General features: G+C 45.2%; 1 pseudogene; it reads left to right on the forward strand.

Annotated features, from left to right (window-relative positions):
* Positions 1-2,107: 2,107 nt before the first annotated feature.
* LOC696807 (heterogeneous nuclear ribonucleoprotein L pseudogene) lies at positions 2,108-3,558 on the forward strand (annotated as a pseudogene).
* The last annotated feature ends 7,856 nt before the right edge of the window (positions 3,559-11,414 follow it).

The raw sequence follows: 11,414 nt of genomic DNA on the forward strand, positions 1-11,414 counted from the left end.
TACATTGAGGCCGGGCACAGTGGCTCATGCCTGTAATCCAGGCACTTTGAGAAGTAGTGGGCGGGAGGATCACTTGAGCCTAGAAGTTCAAGACCAGACTGGGCAACATAGCAAGACCCTGTCACTACAAAAAATAAAAATAGCCAGTCATGGTGGCATGCACATATAGTCCCAGCTACAAAAAAAAAAAAAAGACTTTGATTGAACAAAATGTCTTTTTGCTTAAAGTCACAGTTTCTAAGAACCTATCAATGGTCTTAAGGGAGGACTTATTGTTCTTAGGGCTCTGGCCAATGAAATAATGCAAGAAAAACAAATAAAATATATATAGATTGGGAAGGAGGTATAAAGGTTGGTATATTTATTCAAAGGCAACATGATTCTGTATGTAGACAACCCCAAGGAATCTACAAAAATAAAATTACTGGCATTAATCAATGAGATCAGCAAGGTCACAGGACTCAAGCTCAGTACACGCAAATTAATTGTATTTCAATATAGTAAGATGAAATTAAAAAATAATTTTATTCACAACAGTATCAAAGAGAATAAATACTTGAGAATAAATTTAGCAAAGAAAGTACAATAGTTATACACTAAAAAACACAAAACATTGCTAAGATATTTATCTGAAGAGCTGAGTAAATGGAGAGACATACCATGTACATTGATCAGAAGACTCAATATTATAGAGGGCAATTTTTCCTAAATTGATCTATAGATTCTATGTATCCCTATCAAATCTCATCAGGCTTTAAAAATAGAATTTGAGGCCGGGCGCGGTGGCTCAAGCCTGTAATCCCAGCACTTTGGGAGGCCGAGACGGGCAGATCACGAGGTCAGGAGATCGAGACCTTCCTGGCTAACACAATGAAACCCCGTCTCCACTAAAAATACAAAAAAATTAGCCGGGCGTGGTGGCGGCGCCTGTAGTCCCAGCTACTCGGGAGGCTGAGGCAGGAGAATGGCGGGAACCCGGGAGGCGGAGGTTGCAGTGAGCCGAGATCGCGCCACTGCACTCCAGCCTGGGCGACAGAGCGAGACTCCGCCTCAAAAAAAAAAAAAAAAAAATAGAATTTGACAAGGTGACCCTAAAAGTTATATAGAAATGCAAAAAAACTTAAGTCAAACAATTTTGAAAAATAATGTTGGCCTTAAACTACCTGATTTTAAAACTTACTATATGAGTAAAGCTACTGTAATCAAGACAATTTTGTATTGGCCTAAGCATAGACTTATGGACCAGTGGAATAGAATAGAACATCCAGAAATAAGCCCTTCCATTGATGATCAATCGATACTCAACAAAGACACCATGCCAAAAAAAAAAAAAAGTGTGGTCCTTACCTTACACTTTACACAAAAGGGTATGTACAATAATGCTAAAAATCTTTTTTTTTTAATCCTGAATAATTAGCTCTTTGCTTTAACTCCTAAAAGTGGGTCAAATACCTTGAATGACCTTGTCTGCTCTTTTGGACAACTTTACCAATGTTTTTCTCACTGTGACCGGATTTGTCAAGCTCTGAGTCGCTTGGAAGAAACTCCACTATATTACCCTGATAGACACCTGCAGTCGGACTTTTTTTTTTTTTGAGTTGAAGTCATGCTCTGTTGCCCACGCTGGAGTGTAGTGGCACGATCTCAGCTCACCGCAACCTGCATCTCCCGGGTTCAAGCAATTCTCCTGCCTCAGCCTCCCTAGAAACTGGGATTACAGGCACGCACCACTGCGTCTGGCTAATTTTTTGTATTTTTCAGCAGAGACAGGGTTTGCCATAGCTGGTCAAGGCCTATTGGCCAGGCTGGTCTTGAACTCCTGGCCTCAGGTGATCTGCCCGCCTTGTCCCCCAAAGTGCTGGGATTACAGGCATGAGCCACCGCGCCTGGCCTGCCCTGGCATTTTTAAATTGACTCCAAAAGGTACTGAAAAATCTCAGATGGGCTCTCAACTCAGATTTTATTTTATAAAAGAAAAATGTGTCTCCCGCCCTGCCTCGTGGGAGGTTGAGGGAGCGGAACGGATGGGCAGCGGCCTTGTCCTCTAGAGTGGGGAATTCCATCCGATGGAAGCTTAATCGCTAAGGAGAACTGTTATGACCCACACAAAACCCCTGCCTCCCCAGTTGTCCACATCAGGGGCCTAATTGGCGGTGTAGTGGAAGCTGACCTTGTGGAGGCCTTGCAGGAATTTGGACCCATCAGCTATGTGATGGTAATGCCTAAAAAGAGACAAGCACTGGTGGAATTTGAAGATGTGCTAGGGGCTTGCAACACAGGGAACTACACAGCCGACAACCAAATATACATTGCCGGTCACCCAGCTTTTGTCAACTACTCTACCCGCCAGAAGATCTCCCCCCGCCCCGAACTCGGTAACTCCCGGAGCGTGAACCGTGTGCTTCTTTCTCTTTACCATCCTGAACCCCAGATCACCACGGATGTTCTTTACACTATCTCTAATCCTTGTGGCCCTGTCCAGAGAATTGTCATTTTCCGGAAGAATGGAGTTCAGGCCATGGTGGAATCTGACTGTGTTCAAAGTGCCCGGTGGGCCAAGGCCTCGCTCCATGCGGCTGAAATCTATGCTGACAGCTGCACTCTGCCAAGATCGAATACGCGAAGCCTACACGCTTGAATGTGTTCAAGAATGATCAGGATACTTGGGACTACACAAACCGCAATCTCAGTGGCAAGGTGACCCTGGCAGCAACTCAAACAAACGCCAGAGGCAGCCCCCTCTCCTGGGAGATCACCCCACAGAATATGGAGGTCCCTACGGTGAGTATCACAGTCATTACCATGATGAGGGCTACGGCCCCCCAGCCCCCCACCTCACTAAGAAGGGAGAGGGATGGGTCCACCAGTGGGGGGAGTCACCGTCGGGGCCCAAGTCGCTACGGCCCCCAGTATGGGCACCCCCACCCTTCCCCCACCACCCGAGCATGGCCCTCACGCCGACAGCCCTGTGCTCATGGCCTATGGCTTGGATCAATCTAAGATGAACTGTGACCAAATGTTCAGTGTTTTCTGCTTGTATAGCAATGCGGAGAAGGTGAAATTCATGAAAAGCAAGCCGGGGGCCGCCGTCGTGGAGATGGCTACGCTGTGGACCGGGCCACTACCTACCTCAACAACAATTTCATGTTTGGACAGAAGCTGAATGTCTGTCTCCAAGCAGCCAGGCATCATGCCCGGTCAGTCATGCGGGTTGGAAGTCAGGTCTTGCAGTTACAGAGACTTCAGTGAATCCCGAACAATCGGTTCCCCACCCCGGAGCGGACACAAGAACCGCATCCAGCACCCCAGCAACGTGCTGCAGTTCTTCAACGCCCCGCGGGAGGTGGCTGAGATGTGCGATGTGCTGGGCGTGAAGCGGCCATCCTCTGGGAAAGTATTCTCAGGCAAAAGTGAGCGCAGCGGCTCTGGGCTGCCGGAACGGGAATCCCAGAGCGATGCCCTGGCGACTCCGGGCACCACTGCCAGATGAAAAACCCAGATGGTCCATACCCTCACACTCTGAAGCTGTGTTTCTCCACCGCTCAGCTTGCCTCCTAATTAGGTGCCTAGGAAGAGTCCCATCTGAGCGGGAAGACGTTTCTCTTTCCTTTATGCTTTTTTTTTTTTTTTTTTTTTTTTGGAATGCTAGGTTTGTAGAGGCTTAACCTTAATGGAAACACTGGAACACTGGAAGTCTGCAAGGGGAGCCAGAGGGGACCTGATATCTCCCAAGATTAACCTTCACTTCTTCACTTTTAAAAAATTATTGCGCAAGGCCAGGAGCGGTGGCTCACGCCTGTAAGCCCAGCATTTTGGGAGGCCAAGGTGGGCGGATCACCTGAGGCCAGGAGTTCGAGACCAGCCATGGCGAAACCCCGTCTCTACTAAAAGTACAAAAATTAGCCGGACGTGGTGGCGGGCGCCTGTAATCCCAGCTACTTGGGAGGCTGAGACAGGAGAATCACTTGAACCCGGGAGACAGAGGTTGCAGTGAGCCGAGATCGTGCCACTGCACTCCAGCCTGGGCGACAGAGCAAGACTCTGTCCCAAAAAAAAAAATTATTGTATATGTGATTCTTTTTTTCCTGTTCATACATTTGTGCTGCCCATGTACTCTTGGCACATTTCAATAAAATTGTATGGAAAATAAACACAGCAAAAAGAAAGAAAGAAAGAAAGAAAAATGTGTTTCTATTTGGAGGATTTAATTGACGGCTGTGCCAATAATTTCTCAAATTTAGCTGTGCTCATTCTCCCTAATTTATTTGAAAGACATGACAAGGAAAACAAGACCTTCCTTGGGCTTTTCACTGCTGGGGCTCTCTGGCCCTAAAGAGGGGAGAGGGTCTACAAAATCCTGGGTCAGCAGCTGTGGTTTTGGGATTTCACACACAGAGCGCCTAAGTGTGCGTCTGTCCTGACAGCCTAGAACATTGCTGATCAGGACACAGCCTGCCCAGGTGAAATGCCTCCGAGGCAGGCAAACCCTCAATTAATCTTCTCAAGGCTTCAGTAGACCTAAGAAATGAGTGGACACGCCTTTCTATCAAGGAAGAAGCTGTGGGTTTGCTCATGTTTTCTGGATTCCTTCCAGCTTCTAGGTAAGTATCCTTTCTCACAATTCAGGAATGGGTGTGGAAAGCTGCAAGCTTGTCTTCCCTACCAGCGGCAGCAGATTCCCTGACCTGCCTGCACTAGCAGCAACTTGCAGGACGGACACTTTACTCTTTTGTCTAGAGATTTAATACAAGGGAAAGCAGGCCCCCTTCCCATGAGGTTAATAAAAGGGAATCGTATTGAAAACGAGAATACATTCCCAAAACACATTTCCATCTATCTCCCTTCCCGCAAATACTCATTATAATTGAATTTAAGAATAGTCAGCCATATCTTTTAGAGATTACTTCCCTCCTACCAAACAAATTAAACTTTAAAAACTCTTTTTCAGTTAGTAATGAGTCTTTATTTTAGAATATATCACTCTCTTATCAGAGGCATCAAATCATTTTCTTTTCATCAATAAAAATGTCACAATTAAGAATTGTAACTTGGCTGGGCACAATGGCTCAGGCCTGTAATCCCGGCACTTTGGGAGGCCAAGGCTGGCGAATCACCTGAGGTTGGGAGTTCGAGACCAGCCTGGCCAACATGGTGAAACACTGTCTCTATTAAAAATACAAAATTAGCTGGGCAGAGTGGCGGTTGCCTGTAGTCCCAGCAACTTGGGAGGCTGAGGCAGGAGACTCGCTTGAACCTGGGAGGTGGAGGTTCCAGTGAGCTGAGGTCGCATCACTGCACTTCAGCCAACCTGGGCAAAAAGAGTGAAACTTTGTCTCAAATAAAAAAGAAAAAAGAAGAAGAATTATAACTTAATTTTTTGGAGCTCCAACAGCCATAACTCAATATTCATTTGTTCTCATAGTGCATTTTCTACCTCATAATTTCAAGACTTTCAAGATAAAATTAATATCACATGATCAGAAAAATGTAGATAATAACTGTACAAACCTGGACAAGTCATCTTCCTCTTCTAGAGGCAATGTGTGCAGGGCTGACACACAATCACACCATTTCTTTCAGATCGATTATTTCTAGATTTTATATATTAACAAATACATTAAAGAAAATGCCTAGGACCACCCCTAGTTTGTGACAAGGTTAATCATGGCATGTGGTTTTTAGGTCTTCGGTGTCATTTCTGAATATTGCTCCTACCAAAGCAATCTTCTACATTTTTTGTTTTTGATGAAGAGATGTTATCATTCAGTATCTTTTTTTGTTTCTTTGTTTTCATTTTGGTCACTGCACTGGAACACAAACCTGCCTCTCTCTCTCTTTCTCTCTTTTTCAGTCATCTGTTGCCCAGGCTGGAGTGCAATGACTCAAACACAGCTCCCTATAACCTCAAACTCCTGGGCTCAAGTGATCTTCCCACCTCAGCCTCCCGAGTAGCTGGGACCACGGGTGCATGCCACCATGCCCAGCTACTTTTTTTTGCATTTTGTAGAGACAAGATCTTGCTATGTTGCCCAGGCTGGTCTGTAACTCCTAGGCTCAGGCACTCCTCCTGCCTTGTCCTCCCAAAGTTCTGGGATTACAGGCATGAGCCACCACTCCCGGTATTGTGCCCCTTTTTGATATTTTCTTTTGCATTCGAAAAATAGCATCTTTTCTCAGATTATAAAATTAATATTTTTCATCACAAATATTTAAAATATGAAAAGTTATGAGGAAAGTGAAATCACTCCTAATCACTCCACCAAAAGGTAATCACTGTTAACACTTATGGTTTATTTCCTTCTAGTATTTTCTTTTTTTTTGTTTGTTTTGAGACAGAGTCTCGCTCTGTCACCAGGCTGATGGCGCAGTGGCATGATCTCGGTGCTCTGCACCCTCTGCCTACTGGGTTCAAGTGATTCTCCTCCCTCAGTGACCAGAGTAGCTGGGACTACAGGAGCGCGCCATCACGCCCAGCTAATTTTTGTATTTTAAGTACAGACTGGCTTTCACCATGTTGGCCAGAATGGTCTCCATCTCTTGACCTCATTATCTGACCGCCTCGGCCTCCCAAAGTGCTGGGATTACAGGCATCCACGCCCGGCCCTTTTAGTATTTTCATGTAGAACCACTTTTTTCTCCAAAAGGTATACAACAAATAAACCAAAAGCTGTTTTCCCATTTGTAATCCATATCCATCTGGCATAAGACCATGTAAACTTGATCTCGAGCTTGTCCCAACAGCCCTACCAGCCCGAGTTTCCCATCCCTGCCTCGTGGTCTATTTCTCCATCCACCCTGATCCAAATCCCACTCTCACGGAACTCTAGATTTGAGTTCACCTTCATTTCCGTTTGACCCCTCAGACCTTGGGAATGTGAATTGTAGAGGCAAAACTTCATGAGATTAGTTTTTCTCTGAACCCAATATAACAAAACACAAGTGAGATTTTATTAAAATCTACATTCCTTACTGTTTTTTATGCTTTGGAAATCAATCCAGTTTTACTCTGCCTTTTTCAATGCAGGTATTTCAAAGGATATGAGATACTCAAGAGTAGGCACCTATTTATATATGTAACTCCAGCACATGACCCATAGTAAGTGCTCAATAATTCCTGTTCACCGGTCACTTAAATAACACTTAGAGAACTCTTGCTTCCTGTCTGGGTGAATATAATCAATGCTTAAGATTAATAAGGGCAACAGAAATGAATGCGCTTGGTGGTTCAGGATCCTTTGCCAGCCAGAAGCACTCGTCTTTAACCCCTAAACATTTCTGTTCCCCTCACTGGGAACCTTTTTAACTACTAGCATTCTCCTCCTGCAGCCATGGACTCAGTCTGTCTTTCCATTGACCCACCCCTGGTTGGCTTCGACACTTCTCTACCATCAAGGATGGCTTTGGCCTCCTCATTTCGTTGACTTGAAGTCTTTTCTCTACCTCCCATGGCTGCACCTACTGCAGTTGGCCCACTCCCACCCTCATCTCTCTGCCGAAACTATCCTTGCCAAACTCTGTGGCCACTTCTCAATCCTTATCTCGCCGAACCTCTCCAAGGCATTTGACACACTTGACCTTACCCTCTTCTTTGGAGATCTTTAGAGTGCATGATTTCTTGCTCTGAGTCTTCCTCGTACCTCTAACTGCCCCTTCCCAGCCTCTTTTACAGAGTCCTCTTCCTCTGCCTGAACCTTAAATGTTGGAATCCCCTGAGTTTCTGTCCACAGATCTCTTCTCACCCTGCAAACTCGCTTACCCGATCGCATCCACTCGCATGATTTCTGCACTGTGTAGGTCCCACACGCCAATAACTCTATTCCATCTCCAGGTGGAATATATATTAAAGCGCCTACTGAATAGCTCCGCTTGAATGTCCCTCAAAATCAACAAGTCCAAAATAAAATTTAGATTTTCCTTCCCAACCTCCCATCCTCTTGTTTTATGGTACCCGAGTCAGGCACCTGGGAGTCTTCGTGCCCTTCTGTAACCCCAAATCTAGCTAATGGTTCACCAAGTCCTTTCTAGTCTGTTTTGTTACTATTGATCCAGACTGTGATCTTCTCAAGATGCCCATCTGATCCTTTCTCTTATATGACCCCATGCCTCTTATAAGGTCCAGCCTCCTTCATGTCATTTAGAGGCCCTTTCGGGATCAGGTCCCTGCTTCCCTCATTAGCCTCATACCTTCCTAATCCCTGTGGTCGTCGTACTGAGATTATTTTCATTCCTTCAGATGCTCTGATGTCTCTCATCTCTGGAAAGCTGCCTCTACTATTCCAACTACCTAGAACCCCCGCTATCTCTCCTTCACCCAGCCATCTCCTGCTCCTCCTTCAGGTCTTAGCTGAGACATCATTTTAGGGAAGTGTTTTAGAAAGTCTTTCTGATGCTACAAATCTCTTGGAATACGCTCCTGGTATATATGCTCCAAAAATACTCTGTATCCTGTTAGCTCATACATACTGTCATTGCCTTCACACTTGCCCGGTGCTCTGGTTTTGATGTTTGTCCCCACCAAAGCTTATGTTGAAATTTAATTGCCATTACAACAGTATTAACAGGTGAAACCTTTAAGAGATGTTTAGGGCTGGATGAGGTGGCTCACACCTGTAATCTTATCCCAGCACTTTGGGAGGCTAAAGTGGGAAGATCACTTTAGCCCAGGAGTTTCGGACCAGCCTGGGTAATACAGAGAGACCCCGTCTCTACAAAAAATAAAAAAAATTAGACAGGTGTGGCGGCATACACCTGTAGTCCCTGCTACTCAGGAGGCTGAGATAGGAGGGTCACTTGACCCCAGAAGGCTGAGGCTGCACTGAGCTGTATTTGTATTACTGAACTCCAGCCTGGACAACAGAGTGAGACCTTGTCTATGTTGCGAGTGATCTGCTCTCATGAATGGATTAATGCCATTATTGAGACAGTGGGTTCACTTATTCCTGTTCTCTTTCTCTCTCTCTTTGCCCTGCCACTGTTCACTATGGGATGACACAGCTAGAAGATCCCTGGCCGGGCACAATGGTTCACACCTGTAATCCTAGCACTTTGGGAGGTGGAGGCGGGTGGATCGCTTGAGCCCAGGAGTTTAAGACCAACTTTAGCAACCTGGTGAAACTTCATCTCTACCAAAAATACAAAAATTAGCCAGTCTCATAACTCAGTCTCTAAATAGATAGATAGATAGCTGATTGCTAGATAGATAGATATTTTTTATTTTTTTTTATTTTATTTCATTTTATTTGAGATGGAGTCTCCCTCTATTGCCCAGGCTGGAGTGCAGTGGCATGATCTTGGCTCACTGCAACCTCTGCCTCCTAGATTCAAGTGATTCTTCTGCCTCAACCTCCTGAGTAGCTGGGATTAGAGGCATGTGCCACCAAGCCTGGCTAATTTTTGTTTTTTTTTTTTTTTTTTTTTTTCAGTACAGATGGGGTTTTGCCATGTTGGCCAGGCTGGTATCGAATTCCTGACCTCAGGTGATCTGCCCGCCTCGGCCTCCCAAAGTGCTAGGATTACAGGTATAGGTCACCACACCTGGCCTAAGAGATAGATTTTTTTTTTTTTTTTTAAAAGAAGAAGATCTTGAAAGATGCCAGCCCCTCAATCTTGGACTTCCAAGCCTCCAGAACTCTGAGGAGAGAAATTTCTGTTCCATATAAATTACCCAGTCTGTGGTATTTTGTTATAGTGGCACAGAACAGACTAAGAAAACCAGAACTGCCAAGTAAGTGTCTGCCCCGGGAAGGCAGGGACCTTGTTTCTCTTTTTTACCTTTATATTCCTAGCACCCAGCACAGCACAATGCTAGCACATAGCAGATGCTCAGGCAAAAACATGAAGCAAATGTCAAATAAGTGAATGAATAAAGGAATGAGCAAATGCATGTTCTCCCTTTTGCCCTTTTTGTCTCTTGCCAGGATAAAACAGATTCCTAACAGACCTCCCCATTCCCCTGTCCAATTTATTTTCCACATTTGGGTTAGAATGATCATTCTGAGAAAAAAAAAAATGTAATCATGACATGCCCTGGTATAAAACCGATGTCTGTGCATTTCTAACAAGATAAATTACAGACTTGGCATAGGTTCAAGGCCCTCCATGAATGAGCTCCTGTCCACCTCTTCTCTTACCCTCCCACCCCACGCTAACACTCAACTCCAGCACTACTGAGTGATTCTTGGTTCTTCCCACAAATTGGCTCCCTCGGCACTGAGACGTTGCACATGCTCCTCCTCCCTTTCTCCTCCGCCGGGCCCACTCACTGATCTTCAGGACTCAGTTTAGGAGTCATGTCTCGCGAGGAGCCACCTCTGAGCTCTCAGTTCCCTGGCGAACAGAAGTAGGTCCCTCTCTATGGCTCCTATTGCCCCACATGCCTTCAATGGGCCTCCAGTCATAGCACTCATCAGCCTGTAGATGCCCAGCCTGAGATTCAGTTCCATTGCTTTTGAGAATTCAAAGGCAAAGTCTTTCTTCTTCTTCTTTTTTTTTTTTTTTTTTTTTACATTGTCTTTTGCTTTTGCTTCTTTATTTCTTTTCACATTCGAAAAAGCTGGGTAGCCCTCGCAATACCTTCAGTCTCTCTCACTTCCCCTAACCCTACTGGGAAAGTTTCTCAGGCCTCCAGGCAGGCAGGAACTGCAGCATTTATCTGGTTATCTTTTACTGACTAATAATCTTTGTTTATTTTCCTGGTGAATTTTGTTCATTTATGGACATACCTGTATACATTTCTACCATTGTATTTTGCCCCACCTTTCAGGGGTTTTTTTGTTTGTTTGTTTTTTGTTTTTTTTGAGACGGAGTCTCCCTCTGTCACCCACACGGAATGCAGTGGCACCATCTCAGCTCACTGCAACCTCTGTCTCCCAGGTTCAAGCGATTCTCCTGTCTCAGCCTCCTGAGTAGCTGGGACTACAGGCATGCACCACCATACCCGGCTGATTTTTGTATTTTTAGTAGAGACGGGGTTTCACTATGTTGGCCAGGCTGTTCTCAAACTCCTGACCTCAGGTGATCCAGCTGCCTTGGCCTCCCAAAGTGCTGGGATTCCAGGCGTGAGCCATGGCACGTGGCCTTTTGATTGTTTTTCCTCTTTTGAACTGGGGTTTTTCCCCACCCCACTCTCCCGTTGCAATTCTGGAAATTCTTGGTTACCAGATACTGCCAGGGCAGGTATCAGCTCCTATAGATGCTTATTCCAACGCAGTCCCATTTTCACGTGGCTTCCAGAGCAAAAAATACTACCTTAACTTTCCCATAAGCCATGAAGAGCAAAGTCTTTCAATCCCAGCACAGTGGCTTGAGTGAGAAGAGTAACAGAAGAAGTGACATTGTTAACAAAGAGCTATTTTCCAAGGGTTTTGAGGGCAATTGGGATCGCGGATAGCAGTCCTGTGTTAATATCTCAGCAG

This window comes from Macaca mulatta, chromosome 4, assembly GCF_049350105.2.
Source record: "Macaca mulatta isolate MMU2019108-1 chromosome 4, T2T-MMU8v2.0, whole genome shotgun sequence".
Taxonomy (NCBI): domain Eukaryota; kingdom Metazoa; phylum Chordata; class Mammalia; order Primates; family Cercopithecidae; genus Macaca; species Macaca mulatta.